Source organism: Mus pahari, chromosome 15 (genome assembly GCF_900095145.1).
Source record: "Mus pahari chromosome 15, PAHARI_EIJ_v1.1, whole genome shotgun sequence".
NCBI classification, from domain to species: Eukaryota; Metazoa; Chordata; class Mammalia; order Rodentia; family Muridae; genus Mus; species Mus pahari.
Genome location: NC_034604.1, coordinates 47,350,059 through 47,355,724, shown reverse-complemented (window position 1 = coordinate 47,355,724; position 5,666 = coordinate 47,350,059).

The window sequence follows — 5,666 nt, the reverse complement described above, 5'->3', positions numbered from 1 at the left end:
TTTTTTTTTTTTTTTTTTTTTTTTTTTTTTTTTGACATTCTTTATTTACATTTGATTTTTCGAGACTGGGTTTCTCTGTGTAGCCCTGGCTGTCCTGGAACTCACTCTGTAGACCAGGCTGGCCTCGAACTCAGAAATCCATCTGCCTCTGCCTCCCAGGTGCTGGGATTAAAGGTGTGCGCCACCACGCCAGGGCCACATCCACATCCAGCTTCTTAACTTGGGTTCTGAGGGTGGTGGTGGTGGCAGTGGTGGCGGTGGCAGCAGTGGTGGCGGTGACAGTGGTGGCAGTGGTGGCAGTGGTGGTGGTGGCAGTGGTGGCAGTGGCAGTGGTGGCTAGGCTTGTGTGCCAAATGTTATTACCAGCCACCTTGTCAGCCCCTAAAGTTTTCATTTTAGAAGACAGTCACTTCATTGGTTTGGTTTATTCCTGAATAGCTTGCTTTGTTTTGTTTTGTTTTTGTCTTTATGAGTATACATCTGAAGGAGTCAAGTCAGCATCACAGAGATTGTTGAATTGCTGATTCAATGTTTACTGTAGCACTATTCACAATATCCAAAGCCGTGAAACCAAGCTTGCTGATCACCAGCACAAATGGATAAAGAAAATGTGTTAGAGCCAGGTGGTGGTCACACCTGCATTTAATCCTAGCACTCGGGAGGCAGAGTCATGTGCATTGAGGACAGCCCGGTCTGCAGATAGAGGTCCAGGCCAGCCAGGGCTACACAGAGTCCCTGTCTCAAACAAACAAACAAACAAACAGACAGACAAGAAAAAACTGTGTTACATGTTCTATTCATCTGTAAAGGAGAATGAAATTATGTTATTTGTAGGAAAAAAGAATGGAACTGGAGAACCTTTGTATCAAGCTAAACCAAAACTCTGAAGATTAATACGTTTCTTCTACAGAGTCTATATCAAAAGGAGTGAGTGTGTAAGTATGATTGTAAAATGGGGGCTCTATGGGAAAAGGAAGTAATTTTAAAGGAAGAGGGAAAGAAACAAGAGAAGATAAAAAGGGAGACAAAAGTTGTATCCTATCTCTCATGCAGAATCTAGATTTAGCATACATGCTGATGTGATTTGAAAGCAGGTTTGATGATGTTTGGGTGCAGGTCACAGACCATTGGGAAGAGAAGTAGAGAAAGCAAGAAAAGGCAGGAAAATGTGGGCAAAGGATGGTGCCGAATGCCTGGGGAAATTATAATGAAATCTGTGATTTTTATAGACTCTTCTTTTAAAAATTGCATTTATCTATTTGTTTTAGCTTGTGATGGGTTAGTGTACATGTGCAGGGACACACCCAGAGGTCAGAGACCCTCTGTGAGACTCCGTTCTCTGCTTCCACAACACAGGCTCCAGGGATAGAACTTGGGTCTTCAGGCTTGCTGGTATATGCTGCAAACTGGTGTTTGTTTTTCCATTTACTTAATTATTTTGTAGGGGTGGGGTAAGTATGCCTATGGGGGGGGAGGCCATGGTGCATGCATAGAGATCAGAGGACAAATTTTGGGACATCCTCTCCTTCTACCTAGAGCCCCAGGGACCAGACTCAGGTCCTCAGGCTCAGTGGCCAATGCCTATACCGACTGAACCATCTAGCTCTGCCCTCTCCCCATTCTCTAAAAGCAAATTGCATGTAATTAAAGCTTGGCACAGAGTAAATGTTTCATGAACTCGTACTGTAGATGACTGAGTTTAAAAACAAAAACAAAAACCTGTTCTCAATAAACTCCCAACTTTGCTCTAGGAAAAAAAAAAAAAGGAAAGAAAAGAAAGAATGTTGGGAGGATAAACTTAGTAATTTAAACTTCAAATTTACAAACAGCAAAGACATGGTCATCATACATACAGAACAGAGAAGAGTTATCCAACAAACATAAAATCTGTGACCAGAGAGTTTATTCAACTGGATGAGATGAGTGACTATCAACTTTCTTGAGTTACATCGCAGGTAAAAATTGCCTACAGTTATGGAAATTTCGGTCTATTCAAGATCATGTTTAAAGAGTAAAGGAAGATTTCCAGCAGCAGAAGAAAAGTCTACAGAAATAAAACTAGATGTTCATCCTGTGTTCATGAACCATCTTGTCCACCCCTCCCCGACCCCCATGAATTCTTCCTTTGGGTAACATTTATGCTACCTGCTTTATCACTGTGACATGATCACAGGACTGAAGTGGGATGAGAGTGAGGCAAAACCTAGGTATGTAGCACTGGCTGGCCTAGAACTTACTATTATGTAAAAAAACTGGCTTTGAACTTAGAGCATCCTCTTGCCTCTACTGCTTGGGTACTGCAATTACTTGGCATAGGGCATTGCACTTTAAAGGTTAGCTCAATTAGCTGAATGCTTGCCTAGAATCCAATGTTTTAAATTTTTAAAAACTTTTTTTTAATATATACTTTTGGTTGTGAGCCTAGCCTTCAATGGCTGAGCCCTCTCTCCAGCTCCAATATTTATTTGTGTATTTGTATGAGGGTAGGAATATGGACACAGATGGACCGTGGCATTCATGCAGAAACCAGAGGACAACTTGCTGACAGTCCATTGTTTCTCCTTTTCTACCGGATGTGTTCTGAGTATCGAGCTAAGGTCATCAGGATCGGCAGCAAGCGCTCTTACTTTACCTGCTAAGACATCTCACCAGCGCCCACGTTAGAATCCAATTCTTTAAAGCACTTTATTTGGCCAAATCTAAAAATAAAAAACCCAAATTCACCAATAAACATTGATGTGCAAGGCAGAAGCAGTTTCTATCTTTATATATGCTAGTGCCTACACTAATTAACTTATCTTATTTTCCAAAATAAAAAGATATTCAGCTTGTTTTTTGTTGTTGCTGTTTTTTTTTGTTTTGTTTTGTTTTTTTCCTTTCCCAGAGACAGGTATCACTGTGTAGCACTGGATAGCCTTGAACTTACAATTTTCTTGCCCCAGTCTCCCAAGGTCTGAAATTACAGGAATGCACTACCATATTCAGTAAAGACTTATTTTTGACAGAGAGAGGCATGGAGAACACAATAAATCATTATATTTAGGTATCATTAATTTTAAAAGATATAGGTAAAATACACATAAAAAGTTATAGGGTAGCTGGGCATGGTGGTGCGCGCCTTTAATTCCAGCACTTGGGAGGCAGAGGCAGGCGGATTTCTGAGTTCTAGGTCAGCCTGGTCTACAAAGTGCGTTCCAGGACAGCCAGGGCTATACAGAGAAACCCTGTCTCAAAAAACCAAAAAAAAAAAAAAAAAAAAAAAAATATATAGGGATATATATATATATATATATATATATATATATATATATATACAGATATATAAAAACTATATTTATACATACATATATGTGTGCATATATGTACACATATGTACACATACATACATATACACACACATGATTGTTGCCTTCAGGGAATTCACTTTCCTAATATGTAAAGATAAGTAGAAACATAAACATGTTGAAAATTCTGGGAAGTTTAATGAGCTAAGGCTTGTTGAGGGAGGGTCTGAGGGGAAAATGATAGTAGAGGGCAGGTCGTGAGATAGTCGGCTCAGAAGAGCTTCAGGGCAGCTCAGACAAGATGGGCATAAACTTTCAGCAGTAACAGATACCAGATAGGGAGGCTACTGGAAGTTAATATGTATTCAGCTCGGTCACAAGGCCCAAGGGTTTCTATGTAGGCAAAAACAGGAGTTTCAAAAGATCTCAAAGTTCAAGGTATTTTCAAGAATTTTTTAAAAAAGAAAAAAAAAAGCTTATTTTTAATAAAGTCACTATCCCATTAAGTTATAGAACTTTACTCCTCGGTGTTAGAAGTAAAACAATGTATGATAACACGCAGTCAGCATTTTAATAATAATTATTAAATTATTATTTAATAATAATTATGTTGAGGAAATAATTTTCTATAGACAAGAAAGAAGTGGTAAGTTTTGCTAGTAATCTTTTTTTTTTTTTTCTAGTTCTTTTGGATTTTTGGAGACAGTGTTTCTCTGTGTAGCCCTGGCTATCCTGGAACTTACTCTGTAGACTAGGTTGGTCTTGAATTTACAAAGTTCCACCTGCCTCTGCCTCCTGAGGGCTGGGATGAAAGGTGTACACCACCACCGCTCACCTCTCTGTCTGGCATGTGGTTATTTTTTTTAATACACGCTCCAGTGGCTGCAAAACTGTGCCTAAGGCAAACGGACTGTTAGTCATGGACGACTCTCCTCCCAGTGAGAGCCTATGTGGGGAAGGAACATGGACAAGGTACCAGATTCTTCCTAAATGTCCTCAGGTAAGGAAAAATTGCTATGTGTCTCTCACGGCTTCCTGTGTGCCCTTCATAAACAGAGCTGGAAACCTGACCTCAGTGCTATGACTTTAACCTGGTTTGTCCCCTCCAAAACTCATGGTAAAATGAGGGCCCGGCTTTCATAAACGGACTAATGCATTTATATGATTAGTGGATTAATAGGTTTGTAAGCTATCTCAAGAGCCGGTCTGTAGTCAAAACCAGTTTATTCCTCACTGATTCTCCACGCTGCCTAGGGACTGAGCCAGCAAAAAAGTCATGAGCGGATGCTACCCTTAGATCTGGGGCCAGAGGAGCGGAGAGTGGAACCAGGAACCCTGATTATCTACAGAAGATAACACCACCCCCACACCCCCACCCCACCCCCACCCCCACCTTATTCTTTCCCTTAGGGCCACGGTAAGGGAGCGTTATCCTCTATGTGATAAACTGCAATTGTCTCCACCCTTCAAGTTCTTGCCTTTGTCAAATGCCATCTGATTCCCTAAGTGGAGAAGATCTGTATATCCCTGCATGGCTCTTCTGGAAAGGCCCCGCAGTATGAAGGTGCCTGACCCACCTGTGCCGGTCCTGATTTCCTTTCCATCAGTCACATTCCATTGGCCAGAATTAGTCACAGAGCCCCACCTAAAAGCATGACCCCCCTCCTTTGTACCTTGAGTTACATTATTAGGCAGTGGGCTGGGTCAGGCCTCAGATATTATTTGGACTCATGACATTGGCCAGGACAATATATTTGTTTTTTTAAAAATTAGTTGTTAGTACTTTAAATGGGGGAATACTTTTATGTTAACAAACAAAACCCTACATTTTGGAGTTTTCTCCAAAAATCAGACTCTTGGGTAATACTAGGCCAGTATGTCTTCACCGAAGCTGACTAGAGCTGGTTACTGTTTACTTCCCAGTATGCCCCGTCCCCTCCAGGAATCCTGCCGAGTCCGACTGGCTAGATCTAGCCCTCTCATTACCTGCTTTGTCTCTGCAACACTGGAGCTTGCCGTTCCAGAACAGAAACTCAGCCGGTTTTAACTTGGGCTGAAATGTTTTCCTGTCTAAGTTAGTTTTCTAGCCCTTCTATAACAAGCACCACGCACTGGGTGCCCCCCAGTCGCAGAGGTTTGTCTTCTCTCAGTTTTGCAGGCTAGAAATGTCAGACCAAGACACATGGTAGGAAGTGACTATGCCAGCATTCCAGAGGCTGAAGGGAGCTTCATGAGTTTGAGTCCAAGCTGAACCTTTCCTTGTCTCAAACAGATGCTGTGTTCTTCTGAGGTCCCCGAAAGAAGAATCTATCCTGATTTTTTTCCTTGGCATTTAGATACTTACCTTCACATTCACTTGGGCATATTCCTTGTAACCCCCCC